Below are 14256 nucleotides of genomic sequence, written 5' to 3' on the forward strand. Positions count from 1 at the left end.
AAAAAAAAAAAAAAAAAAAAAAAAAAAAAAAAAAAAAAAAAAAAAAAAGTAGTGAATGTTACTCTAAAACCTTTCTGTGTACTGTGAATTTTCACGGCAAGCAACAACATGGAGCTAAGCAGAGAGGATGTTTGTATTTTTTTGGTAAGTAGTGCTGTGTACAAATCTGTACCTCAGAGGAATCCTCTGGTGTGTCATGGACCGAACTCTGTGTTTGCAAGGGAAATATCCCAAGTTCTTTTTTTTTCCCCCGTAATGCTTTTGATTTTTGACATCACGGGTAAAATATTTCAAGGGAGCTCCATATCACTTCTAAATATAAACAATACAAAATAAGCCTTTGCTTTTGAAGCACTTGACATCCTTTGAGCTTTGAATTTCAACTCCTAATAACTCTTGATGCTCACTGCATTAATGTATAAAGTCCTTTTTGTGAGCTAGAAATGGTTCCTCATGTCCCTCCTGCCATTGGCTTTATGAGCTTAATTTATTCTTTTTAATATAAAATCTCATTACCTGAACATGACACCACCACTTCCATTTTATCTTTGATATAAGAACAGAGAGAAACCAAAATCAAACCCTTAAATAAAGTCTGTAATCATCCCTCACTTTCTCTTGCTTTTCAAATTTCTAAACAAAATTAAGTAAAAATACCTTCCAGGGCACACTAAGAAATGTAAAGAGTGAGGAAAAAAAAAGAAAATTACTTTATAGYGAACTAACAAGGGACATAATTACTTACACAAGCAGCATTTCTTCTTCTTGATGATATTCCTTCATGTTTATTTTACTATATTTGTGAAAGCTGGGGAGTGCCTGGAAAGAATGGGTCTGCTAGAAAGCTTTMTCTACTGAACAAAGAGTTGCTTAACCTTAGGCAAAATATATTTTTCCTAAACTTTCTTTTCCCATAAGGYGCAAAATAGACTTAAAAATATATTAACGGATTTTTTTAGCATGAAGAAATTGAAATAATTACAAAAAAGCCACCTCCTGTATAACTTACGGAGACTGAGGCTTGAGTTAGGACTTCTTGAGTCCCAATTTCAATAGAAAATTGGAGTGATCACTGTATTAGCACATGAAAGCATCAGTTCCACTCACTAATGGCAGTTCCTTTCTGTTGTTGTTGCTAGAGATGTGACTTAAGCCTTGACTTAAATTATGAATTTGGCAGGGATCAAACTCCATGATCTAATTATGTCTTATGGCTTTCACTGACTCTTTTGAGGTAGCTGGTTGCAAAGACAAGGACTTTTTCGTAAGGAATATACTTTTCATCAGAATCCACATCCTAGATCCTTCAGGATCTTCAGCGTCTGCCCGCTTACGTGGAAACCTTCCGCCAACACGCAGAGGTTTACATCCTCTGGAAAACCTCTTTGGCTGTGAAACACCAGCTACTCCCTCAGAAAGCCTAAGACTTGTAAATATTTTAACTCCTGCACTGTGCTTTTTTCCTCTGATAGCAACAATAATCAGGACTGTATTCATCTGAGGCTACCACGCTGTATCTGTTGCTAGGAACATCAACTAGAACGAACGAGAAAATTACACTATTCAGTTTGGGCTGCAGACGCTTAAWGCCGGGTGGCCTATGACGACGCTGCTTCCTGCTTGAGCAGAACTCAATGCTCTGGGATTAAATTGTGTTTTAAAACCAAACCTACTTCAAACGTTTTCTGTATCAGCACTAGGCGGCTGCATTCTGCTCTCATACAAATGGAAGAGGAGACGAATCCCACRGAAAATGAAAGGTGTGCAAATGGGTGCGAGAGAATTAGGCTCCGGGAACTCACCAGCCAGTTGCATTGGGAAAAGAAGAAAGCTTGTTAAGGCGTAGGAGAAACTGATGCGCTGTTGAATATAGATTGGATACATTGATTCTGATGTACAGGCGCATACTACAGTAACCACAGAGAAGGGTACAACATTTGTGATTTAAACAGTCTTAGGCCACTTGAGCTCATTTTGTCATTTATCCTTTGTTTACTTTTCCAGTATTACTAAGTAGCTATATTTAATTAAACATACTCATAACATTCCTTCAATTAGATAAATAATGCAGCTGCTTCCCTCATCATATAAAGATAGAAAAAACAAGATAATGTAATATTTATTTTCTTTCAGGATCTTTCTCAATCAGACACTTTATATTTAAACCCACGGAGCTGCAAGGTAAGTTATAAGTATTTCCAAACTATCCAAATGCTAAAAGAAGTAACTATCTTCTTATCTACTTAATTGCGATAATCTGTTTGTGCTRAAAATGTTGGCAGAACAGGTAAGGACAAATTGAAAGCAGCATTAGAAAAATTCCTTATTAACAGATTCTATGGTAATGAAATCCTTCAAGATAAATACAATAGATATCTAGTTTAAACCACTGATTTGAAACTCACACAGAAGGTTGAGCATTTGTTAAATAAGTAGTAATTAGTCTGAAATAATCCATTTATCTCCTCTGCAAGTGACTGAAATAAAGAGAAATTAGATAAAGCTACATGTGGAGAAACAACTAAGTGATAAGAGAAATGCAATCAGATGGTACTGAACAGAAAATTAAGAAGGCAGGGCAATAATATATAGTTCATTTGCTTATTGTAGGCTTTGATTCATTCCCTGTGGTAATTGTAAAATTTAATAATATCTGTATACTTACAGTGTTCTGAAAAAAGCACTACCATTACACATTGTTATCCCYGTAGGTTGGATGACAAACGCCTGGGGCAATACTACCATCAAAGCATGTGACATACCCAACATGGATCTTCTAATCTTCACAGGGATGACAACCGTCACTTTTAAAGTGCATGGCAAATGAAGAGGGCCTAAGAAAGGAAACCTCTGATTTTTTTGGATGCCAGTGGTAGAGTCTGTTTAAGTCTATATCGTATTTTAAAACTGCAGCAGCAAAACCCAGGTAATTCRCTTGAACAGTTGTATAGATTTCTTAATGCTTAAAAACTGCTGTCCAGGCTGGGAATAACCATCTGTTCCTTCGAGAACTCATACTCTCTTAGCTAATATATACAGCTAATACACTGTATAGCTTATACGTGAAAAATAGATCAATGACTGCCAAAGGAAGGTATGCACCACTCCAGCAAACTGCTTTGCTTCGAACTTTGTGGGTTTTCCTTCTGATAGTAACTAATATTTTTTTTAAGCTATGCAAATTAAATAAAGAACCAGCAGTCTGTTGATTTCCATTAACATTTTTTTGCTCATGTAATTTTAAGCACTAGCTCTTGTCTGGTTCTTTTAGTGTCCCTGGGCTGCAGCATGTGGCACAGACGGTGCGAATCACCCACCCCAGTAGTTCGAATAGGATTGTCACTTTAATGTTCAACATGGAGTTTTCTTCTTAACATTTTTTCTCATTATAGCAAGACTCAGTACTGTGAGACACCTTTTGTTATGTATATATGAACAAAAGCAGTCAGAACAAATTTCGTACACTGGGCAAGGGAACTGGGAGTTGACAACAGTTAATAGACAAGATACTCTGCACTAGATTTAATCTTCTCTTAAATTTTGTCTTCCTGGGACTGCATAATACATTGGTCAGACAGATCTGTGTCAGATCCTTTCAGATGAAAAAGCTAGTACAGAATCTAGATTAAAAACAAAACAAAACCATGATTTCAAGAAGTATTTTTATTCTAGGAGCTCCCAAAATACCAGAATGGCATTTTCCCATGGCAGCTATAATTGTGTAAATACAGATTTTGCACAGTCTATAAGCCTTTTTCTCTTTGCAACCAGTGCAGAGAAACTGTASTCTAGGAAAAGGGATCACAGACTGATGAAATCAGAGCAATTAATGACATCTGAAAACACAGACACTTTTACTTCCAATACGTGACACTAGAATTACTGGTCAAATCCATATACCTGACAACCTACATCTTACACTAAAAACAGTGGGCTTGCTGTATCCGCTTAGACTCCTTCCACTGACTGTGGTAAGGAGATGGCYGGACCAGGTGTCAAAGCGTTTCTGCAGGTAGCAGATGGAGTCAACAAATGATTAAACATTTTTTTCAAGCCATACAAAAAATATCATGATAAAGGAAACCATCTTTCAAAGGAGCTTCTTTCTGTTAACTGTGTGTGAGATTCCTCCTCTTCAAAAGAATGATTCGAATACGGCAGAGATGCCAAAGACACATTCTCATTTGGAAACAGGCCTGATGATCCCAAAGACTATGCTTTGGCCTTATTTCAAAGGGAGCGCAGTACTGCGAGAGGGGACAGATGCTGTGATTTTTCCTGCAGCAATGCTGGGATGGGTAAAAACTCAGAAACTCGCTCGGGCAGGGGTTGCGTTTACTGCATCTGCTCATTGCAACTCGCACAACGAGCTCCCATTCCCAGCCAGAGCCTCTGGGTCCTGCTGTAATAAAAAGACTAAATAGTAACAAAAAATAAATATACTCATATTGAACTTTTAAAATATATACATGGAATTTAATACAGTCTGTGTTTCATTAGTTTTAACCCAGATCAGATTCACTTGAATGAAATGATAGGACCATTTGAGAGTGAGATGCCTGAAAATAGGAATGCTATCTAAAAAAAGCCTCAATCTCGTATCGTATAAAACGTGTGCTTTTAAAYTGATGCATCACTTCAAAAAGGAGTTTCATACGAAGACGCCAGTTGCAGCTGACGTGGAGGTTTGAGACGCCACTCTCCCGAGCTAAGAGAAGGCAGCGGCAATACACGTAAGGCCAGGAGCTGTGAACGAGGTTGGACTTGACTACCAGCCAGACCGCCGCCAGCCTACGCTCACCAACCTGGGCAGGTCCTAATTTGCAGCGCAGAGGAAATGAAGGGTCTTTTTCAAGCAGCTGAGAGCAGCTGGCACAGAGCTGAAGCAAATATGTCTGGGGAAAGCCTCAGTTTAGGGACCGCTGGATGCCGGTGCTTCGCACCGCTCTGGGGAAGCACTCTGGATGCCTCCGGGAGGACAGCACCAGCGCCAGGAAAGCAACCGGCAGCCGGCAAAGGAAGGAAAAGAAAAAGCCTATTTCTCACCCGTTTCATCCAGGAGACTGATACAGAGCTGCTTACTTCTGACCCATAGTTTGCGCATGGAAGAATATGCAAGCCTCTCTACATAACGTGTGTTTATTAATGATACCTCCGTATATATTTTACAGAATGATGCTAGCACGTTTTAGCTTTAATTGACCAAATGCCACAGTCTCTACTGCCATGAATTATAAAACTTCCAGAATCAGATTCCGAGCACACTTGGATTTCGGTATGTTTAACTGCACAAATTAAGTTTTGCATGACTAAGTTTGTGTCTAAATGACACGGGTCTGCAATTGAACTAGTTCTACGATTGAACAAGATACCATTAAAAGCAACTCAGATGGAAACCTCATATTAAACCTTCAGTGCTGCCACTTCTCTCTCTCTCTCTCTTTCCTTTTTTTTYCCCCAAATCTTACAACACCAAACGCTTTTATTTAAAGCCCTTTCTCCTTAAAACTTTGGACAACAGGAGAAACCCAGCTTTCTGGTAGGCTTCTGTGCTTACTCAAAAGCACAAAAAATGACCTAAATGTAACCCAAAGACTCAAAAAACCAAAAGGTAGATTAAAAAAATTCAACTTTAGAAGATCCTAATTCAGAAAATTATGGAAAATTGTAGAGAAAATAGCACTTCCTGAAATACCTTTCAGAGTATCTGCAGTCTGATTTTGTATTACAGTGAAAGAATAGTAACACTTTCCAAAGTGCAGCTACTTTTCAAATTAAGACCACCAGACTTTCAATTCTTACGGCAGAGAGACCATCTTCAATTCAAGAAATATTTTGTCAAAACATTTCATGAAGAGTTTCCATGCTGAAGAAAGAAACATGTTTCTTAAACACATTTAGTCAGTCTTCCCAGCTCTTAGGTACTGTGGGTCCTAAGTTATGATTTTTGACTATTTGGGTTACCTTAAGGTTTACTCAGGGACAGGATCRACAAAGAATAGAGACCCAAATATCAACAAATTCATTCTCCAAACAAATCTGGGGTTTCAAGTCACTGTTTATGATCCTCCTGCAAGGACTCTACTCCGACCTYCAGCTTTATGCTTTCTATTCACTGGGGTGCTGAGGTTTTAGGCTCTGTTAATATTCACATAATTGTCTTTAAAAACCTGCCTCAGTGAGCTGCTCCAGCAAATGCCACCCTTCCTGCGACACAGCTGTTGCACCGCAATAAATATCTAAGGTGCCTGACTGGGGAGGGAAGTAAGGTAAATATTCACATTTTTACTTTAGGCAAAATCAGTCTATTTGTTTTTAATTTGGCTTTTCACCTGTCCAGCAACCAGGACACAGATTTTCCACTACTTTATCTTCTTTCTTAATAAAACTAAAACGAAATCAATACCCTTACGATTGATCGGTAACTCTGCGGGCATCTGGATTCTTTCTGTTCACTTACGGAAGCGTTTAGCAGAACCACCTGAAGGTTTAGTCCTAAACTTTCAACAGSGTAAAACAAACACCATCAAAAATTATGATATACTACTGGCGTGTTTAGAACTCGCACGCAGATAGTGTTCTTTGACTAAGAAAACACCYGCGAGGCCCCTCGCTGATCTCGGCGCGCGCTTCGGCCGCGGCGGGCTGGCGCCCGCACCCGCAAGCTTCCCCTGCTCCTGCCGACCGACTCGCGGCGTCCCGGGGGCCGAGTTACCGGGGACGAGCGCGGGGGGCAACGCAGACGCCCTGCTCCTCCGCTGAGTCGCCACCCCGGTGCTCTGCCCAGCTGCAAAACGGTAACCTGATCCCGGTTAGCCGAAGTGCCCGGCTCAGCCTGTCGCCTCCCACGCTCTCCCGCGCCGCGCAGACACCTCGCCGCCTACTAGCACCTCCGGCGCTCCGCACAGGCTCTGCCTTGAAGCCAGTCGCCAGAGGCATCGCGGCTCAGAACCTGTCCACGGGCTTCTGGGTTTCAGGTCTGACATCGCATAAACCTCTCGGCAGCGCGGCTCGGAGGGAAAGCGGCCCCATCCRCGCAGAGTAACGCGCGCCCCGAGGACGGAGCGCGCGGGAATAAACATTTCCCTGGCGGCGTTCTCCACGAACGCGCCTCACCGCTAGCACACGCCACGGCTAGAAAGCGCCCGCGCTTCCCAAACCTCCCTTCTTACTCGTGTCAGAGCAGAGCASGGCACTTCCGAGCGGGCCCTCGCTGCCCAGCTCGTTGCCCCTACGCTGCTTACAGCAAGGCTGCAGAGCCCAAGCAAATCCCGCAAACGATTTTAAAAACATTTTTGCTTCCGTGCSGTGCTTGTCCTGTAAATTGTTTGATGGTCACTGTTGAGTCCTCTCACCGCTTTTGGCCGGGCACATGGTGTTACTTTACTCCGTAACAGGATCAAGAGCTATCACCTTTAGGTAGTCTGTCCCTGCAATTAAACCCCAAACCTGCATGCAAGCAAGACTGAGAAGACTTCGCTAAAAAGAGGAAAGTGCTTTGAGGTATCTGCCTTCCTAGCATCTGCTCCATGCATTTGGACTCAGGGCTCTCCAACGTCCGAATGCACACAGGGACACGACGCCTGCCYGGGGCTGCTCGCGGCGCTCGCCGCTCCAGGCACAACGCAACAAACCCCTCCGACTGCTTTGGGAAAGCGGTTCCCCAAAACCGCAGCTGCCGTAACCTGCTCCTGACGCTCCGTGACCTAGACTGATGGTCAGCCCATCTTYGAGAAATTCAGTTCTTTTTATTTATATGAAACACAATGTAACATTCAGGTTAGGAGCATAAGAAGAACAAATGGCCTCTTAAAAAATGCTTTGAACTTTATTTCTTCTTCAAAGAAGTTTGGCTCTTGGAGGAAGTGGTTTAATAACTAAAYTTGCCAGCACAGGCAGGAAATAGTATTTCCTATGTACGTCCTGGCACCAAAATTAGATTGCAGTAGGAAGAGTTTCTGATTTCCTTTAAAAAAATGCAGTAGATCAGCAACAGAAAAGCATTGCCTTGGACAAGAGTTTGCTCATTTGGATTTTCAATTGCTGATTCAGAGAAAGAGTTTGGATTTACTCTGAGGAAAGATTCAAAGATCTGAGAGTCTTTATTAGTAACAAGGGATGGAGGAGGCTGGAGTTGGCTAGCTTTAACAAGAACCCATGCTTATTATTATCAGAATTGCCTCCTCTTTTGTAGGCTTATTCACAAACCAGCCTAATGGGTTTCCATAAATACTAACAAGTGCTGCCTTAAGGCTTTGTTGTGCGGCCCGATATTAAGCAACAACAATAGGGAACAGCTGCTCCCAAATAGCTGCGTACTTAATTACACTATATACCTACAGTATGTCTCCATGCCCACACCACGAGAGCTCTCGCACGTGTACCACGCATGCACCCGCGGAAGACATTCAAGCCGGCCTGACACATTCCAGGCAAAACAAATGGGAACCAGACTCGGGTGCTAGCGCTACCCTTGCTGTAGGAGACATTAAAAGCAAAACAAATTAATGGTACAATAACGACATTGTCATCGAAACAGAATAAGTTTGCATGTACTTCTCATTCACAYGCGTATTTTTAAAATAAGTATTAGATGGTCAAACATCTGGTTTGCCAAAGAAGTTTGTCAGGTATTTTCACAGATGTGTAATACTTTTATTTTTACAATCTGGAATAATCACAGTCTGGCATACAAAGAAATAGCTTTTATAATCACGTTCCTCACCCAAATACGTCCCAATCTCCAAGATACGCACATGAAACATTTAAATTAAGAAATAACTCTAGGATGATAAAACCTATACTTATAAGTGCTTTATATTACAATTTATAACAGGCGCATTTACTCAGATCTTGGCTTTCTTTAATAACTTTTCAATTCTTAAGCCCAGCTGGAAGCCTAAAAATAGGCAATAGAAAATTGGCATGTTTTGTTTAAGGTAATTGAAAGGATGCCATGTTAATCCTGCCAGGGCCAGGTTACAGCAGTTTTGCAAGTCTCCAGAAGAAGGAATGCACAGCGTTTACAACGTACACGTTGCCAGCAAATGCAGCCATTTAACATGGGATTTGGCCCATCACCTCAAGTCAGCCTCGTCCACTTTCAAGCTCGCAGTCAAGGGCTACCCATGTGTCCTCCAACGCTTCTCCATCCCCATCTCAGCACTGTTTCTGCTCCACCAGCATTACTGCCACTCCCCTGCAACATGTTCCCTAAATCACGGGCATTCAAGTAAYGGCCTTCACAAAGGCCTTCATAAGGAGATGCTTTGTAACCTCTGTATAAAAGCTTGTTGCAATAATATTAATAAATTTTTGAAGAACAACAGTACCGTACTTCTAGTGAAAAYGAAATAAAAAGACCAGAGTCTATTTAAATTCATAAAATGAAAATAAATGAATAATCTAATTGCKCGTGTCATTCCTCTGAAACTTGCACTGTGAAATAATTGCCTTTGCACCAATCTTCAAAGTTAATTTCAAATAGTTGTTTTGTTTTCAGAAGAATTAGTTGCAATAAAAGAGAAGCACAAATACTTARGGTTTAAGCCTATGAGATGCTGGCACTAGGTGAAGCAAATATCCTGTAGTCAGTGGAAAGTGATCACTGCCAAACTTTAGGGTATTAGATACTTATAGATGCAGATGGTGTTCTGAAAATCATAGCTCCTTAYATGTAACATTTATATAGGAAAATATTGCCATAGTATCCCAAAGGCTGGGCCARGCCGCGCACGTTTGGCTGTGCTACATCGTGGCATCAAGTGCAACTTCGGTACTCTCAGGAAGGAACTGTAACTAATAGGCCATAATTTAAAGTTTAAATTATAAAGTACMGTGGAGCAAAACATTGTATCTCTGTCCAGGGTAGGGTGTCCGGCCATAGGTATTTACACCAAGGGTATGTGCAAGTCTGAACTACCTCAGGAGAAGCTGGTCATTATGGTTATGCCGGAAGGTCTCTCGGAGCCAGGCTGCACTCGACTGCGCGCCGGGTAGGTGAATCAGCCGGCTGTTCGTGCTCACAGCACCAGCGGCAGGTCACAAACTTCTCCCTGACCTCGCTTCTAATTCAAGACTCTGTGGCTTTTCAAGGGTTTAAAATTGTAGYTCAAATGTGTGTGTATGTATATATGTATGTGTGTGTGTATACATACACACACGTGTGTGTGTGTGTGTATATATATATATATATACACACACATATATATATACAAACACACATATATATACACGCAGACACCTATATATATCTCGGCTGTGCTAAACTTAGATTCTATGCAGCTAACTRGATGAAGGAAGAAAAGTACCTCTCATTTTAGGCTCTTCCAGGGGCCAAAACCCATCTTCTTCCTGCTTGACATTACTAAAAGCAGCCTAAAGTCAACACAGTTGAKGCAAAGGTAGTTCAGTCTTTAGATACCACTACTCAGCCTTCAAAGTGAACATACCACGTCRGGTTGCTGCAGTACCTGATTCGTTTGGGAAATCCTGATCGTCTCTTTCCACCCGATCCGTGCTGCACCCATGCTGGCCCAGATGACAGCTTCTACTCAGTACGTGTGCAGAAACCCTAGCTGGGAGCTTTCCTCYGCATAGCTCGGATATGCCCACTGCACCTGGGGACAAAACAGATGCTCAGATACCAAGCATGAACACGTGTATAGGTACCAAGTTATACATGCTACTATGTACAGGTACAYAGAGAGGAACAGAGACAAACTCAAGGAAAAACCTGTATACGCAAATCTGAACCTGTACAGCAGAATCCTGTAATCAAGTAAGGAACGAGATTCCCTAGATAACCTGGTTGCAGGCCACAGGCCAGTGTTTAGACTTTCTCATGAAGTAGTAACTGAAACTTACTTTAAAGTAAGAGATCTCTTTTTTTTTTCTCTCCCCACCTAGGCTGACAGTCTAACAGAGCACAAAGAAATAGAAATATCCATAACCCCAGTCTGATGCAGAGTGAAATAAGGCTTATTTTTCCTGTCTCTACAATAATCTGCCTTTTGCACCAAATGACACACCAAMCAATGAATTCAAGAAGAAATTTGGAAGAGATAAAAATATCTGTCTCTTCCTAATCATCTTCCAACAATAYCAGCTAAACAGCCCACAACTTCTGCTCTGCCTGATGCAAGCACAGGTTGGTGGATAGAGTTGCACAAAGCAAGTAGAGAAGTTTTGCCATTTCTATTGCGCAGCTTCCTCCATGAAGACCAATACTGTTTGCAAAAGTTTTCTGACCAAGTTTAGCAATTGACCTTTTTTGATTCATAAAAAGTCAGCATTAAAAGTGTGCAAGTCCCCTGAACTATGAATTTTCATGCAAGTAAGTCAAAATTTCTCACTGTGGCACCTTCTTACTTGCTAGGGAGTTGCAATTCAAAATATGTCTCATGTCTTTGATTAATCTCAGGTCCTCCAGTTACAAAGATAAATCATGCCATCATTCTTCCAAGGACAGGCTAGACCTACTTTAAGCTCAAAGTACATGCTCTTCACAATTCAAACACTACACCATACACCATTAGCACGTGAGACTTATTGCCCAAGGATATAGTAGAGGTCAAGAATATTAACAAGTTCAAAGTAGGATTAGACAAATCCATGCAGGATAAAGGTCCATCAGTGTATGATCACTGACCACCATCACCTGAAAGGGGCAGGACATGTCAGGAGAAGCACTGTTCTACACAAGTCTTAAGGCCTCTACCTGAGGACTGACAGCTGGACACAACTGAAAACAACATGGTGCTCGGGACACAATTTGACAGTTCTTACAGCGAGTAGAAACCAGAATATGATCAGAAAACTAACTATGGACCACAAAGTGAATATTGACAGGAACAAAGGCAAAGACTCAAACCATCTTTCTGAAGTAAAGCTAATCAGAATAGAAAAAATGCTGATCTTAAAAGCACATTTTCCCTCTGTCAGCTTTTCACTTACATTTCTCCATTTTTGTGTCACTTGCTACAAGGAGACACAGGTTGGACCTTATTTTCATACCACAGCTAGTGATTCTTGCTTCTGTTCAGGAATCATCCACTGGAGAGCCATGAAGGGCTTTAATTTTCAAGAAAGCTGCTCTGGACTCCAGTCTCCTCCTTTAAAGCACCTGAAGTTGATCACTCAAATATCACTGACCACTCTGGCCCACAGTCTATTGCTAGTTTGTTTTTCAGACACTCAAATCTCAGCCTACTTTCACAGCAAACGATTTATCTAGCAGAACGAGACTGTTACTTGGTTATTTTCTCATGGTATACTAGTTATTTTAATATGGTTGTTTCTTTACCTGCTACCATGTGCTTTAAAAGCGTTTCATTTTGTGAGCATGTTTTCTTTACTGCAGAGCAAATGTGCTTTTGAAGTACTTCTGGTTGGAAACATTTTCAGAAGATAAAGAATACTTCAAGTGTGATTTTACACCAACACAACATTTTCATTAAAAGTAGACAACAACAAAGTGGCTCAGTGTTTGTTTGTGCGTTAGGTGCAGGCAACATTTTCATGAAAAAAAATGCTGCCCAGGTGTTTAAATAAATATGAGAAAATAAGACAGTTCTGCCTAAATTCAGAGTCAGACACTTAAAGGTACATACACTTCCTCCTAATGCCTAAGAAATATAAATACACAACAGTACTGCTCAGGCAATTTGAAAGCTACTAAATTTGTGGGATCGGATTGACAGGCCAATGATCAGGGTCAAAGCTATATCAATTACTCTAATTCTTTAGGCAAACAAGAATGAAAAAAACTTCATTTTTATTTGATTAAAAATGAAGTATTTTCAGCAAACAAACTTATTTGTGATAGAACAAAATATTTTATCATTCATCTTAATTACATGTATTATATAACAAATACACATTTATATTTATAAAAAATAAGTTGCATTAAAAAAACTTTTTTCTCCTCTAAAAAAGTTTGCCAAAATCAGTACCATTCAAGAAATGTTTCAGTTAACCTGAATAGAATTAGTTCAGGGCAAAAAAAAAAAAGGACCAATATTTAGCCCAATCCCTGCATGCTTTAAAGATAAAACCTTCTCTCTGATAAGTTTTTATTCATGTTCCATAATTTTTATTGCTCTTCAAATCATGTAGCTTGAATGCCTGGCTTATATTATTCTCCAGCTACTCAGGATGCAAAATTAGACATATTCTTTTGAATACATCCCTTGAGGGGCTGTGGGTGGATCCTGCTACTGGATGCTACAAAATATCCTCAAATCAAGAGCTGTCTGTGTTAAACAATTCAAATCTCAGGAGACCACCCAGCCAATTTACCAAGTATAAATATAGTCCCTCTGCCATTCACACTGAGCACAGTGAATTTCATGCAAAATCTCAGGGGAACTAGAAGAAATATTTTAATGTTCAGAAGTAGTCTTTAATTTTGCATTCAAATTATGTCACTGGCCACTCTTCTTTTTCCTCCTGAGGCAAAAGTCTTCCTCAGAAGGCACGTTTCAGGACAGATTCTTCATGCTCCTTTTTCCTAAACATGCTGCCTGGCCCCAAGACGGGGTGTGTGCCGAAGGGCAGCAGCAAGTTGAGCCTACAGTTGAGGCTGCTTAACGCTTCCCAGTATAAGACCTTCTTCCCAGTTCCTTACAGCTTTGCTAAATAAACTGTTTGGTCTGAAGTCTTCCATAATGAGGCTCTGCCTCAGGCTGTGTRTTTTAGAGAACTAGTAGTGTTACTAATAAGGCAATAATCTATACAGCAGCTTGATTAGTAGTCAAAATGGCTGACAAACTCAGTAAGAACATAATTATAAAGAAAAAAGTTGTTTGTGCTGAGCTATCAAAACAGCTCTAAGACTGCAAYAGGGAATAGTCACAGCAAAGAACCCTTAACTCCATCAGCTGTGCAGGAAGCAAGCAGGAGTTCAGCCTGAATAAAATACACTGTGGAAGGAGGAAATATTAGAAGCAAATGCCTATATAAAAGCTTTGCTGCAACATCAATAATCTTCAAAGTCTTTAACTACGGAGGTAGGTGTTGCCGTGCTCTTTGACAGATGGGAAGATTGAGGCACAAAGAAGCAGTGTGACTTCTCATGGGCCGGTGGAAAGCAGAAATACAAGCTGGTCTGGACTTCCAAGAGCACCTTTGGGTGCCCTTGGAGAGATGCCCAGGAAGAGATGCTAAAAATCACCCCTCACTCCAAGAACACAGACAGATTCGCTTTATCATTGCAGTCAGATACAAGTTGCATTATGACTTGCTAGAACTGATATT

The 14256-nt window shown here is 40.8% G+C and overlaps 1 long non-coding RNA gene across 1 annotated transcript in view; it reads right to left on the reverse strand.

Annotated features, from left to right (window-relative positions):
* LOC146596543 (uncharacterized) overlaps positions 1 to 14256 on the reverse strand; it is a 230489-nt gene that overhangs the window by 116815 nt on the left and 99418 nt on the right. Inside the window, exon 2 of the long non-coding RNA XR_014895733.1 lies at positions 10473 to 10619. This is a non-coding gene — a long non-coding RNA (uncharacterized LOC146596543). The remainder of the gene's footprint in view (positions 1 to 10472; positions 10620 to 14256) is intronic.

The sequence above is a fragment of the Rhea americana genome, unplaced genomic scaffold (assembly GCF_003343005.1).
Source record: "Rhea americana isolate MKP2758 unplaced genomic scaffold, rheAme1 scaffold_20, whole genome shotgun sequence".
NCBI lineage: Eukaryota > Metazoa > Chordata > Aves > Rheiformes > Rheidae > Rhea > Rhea americana.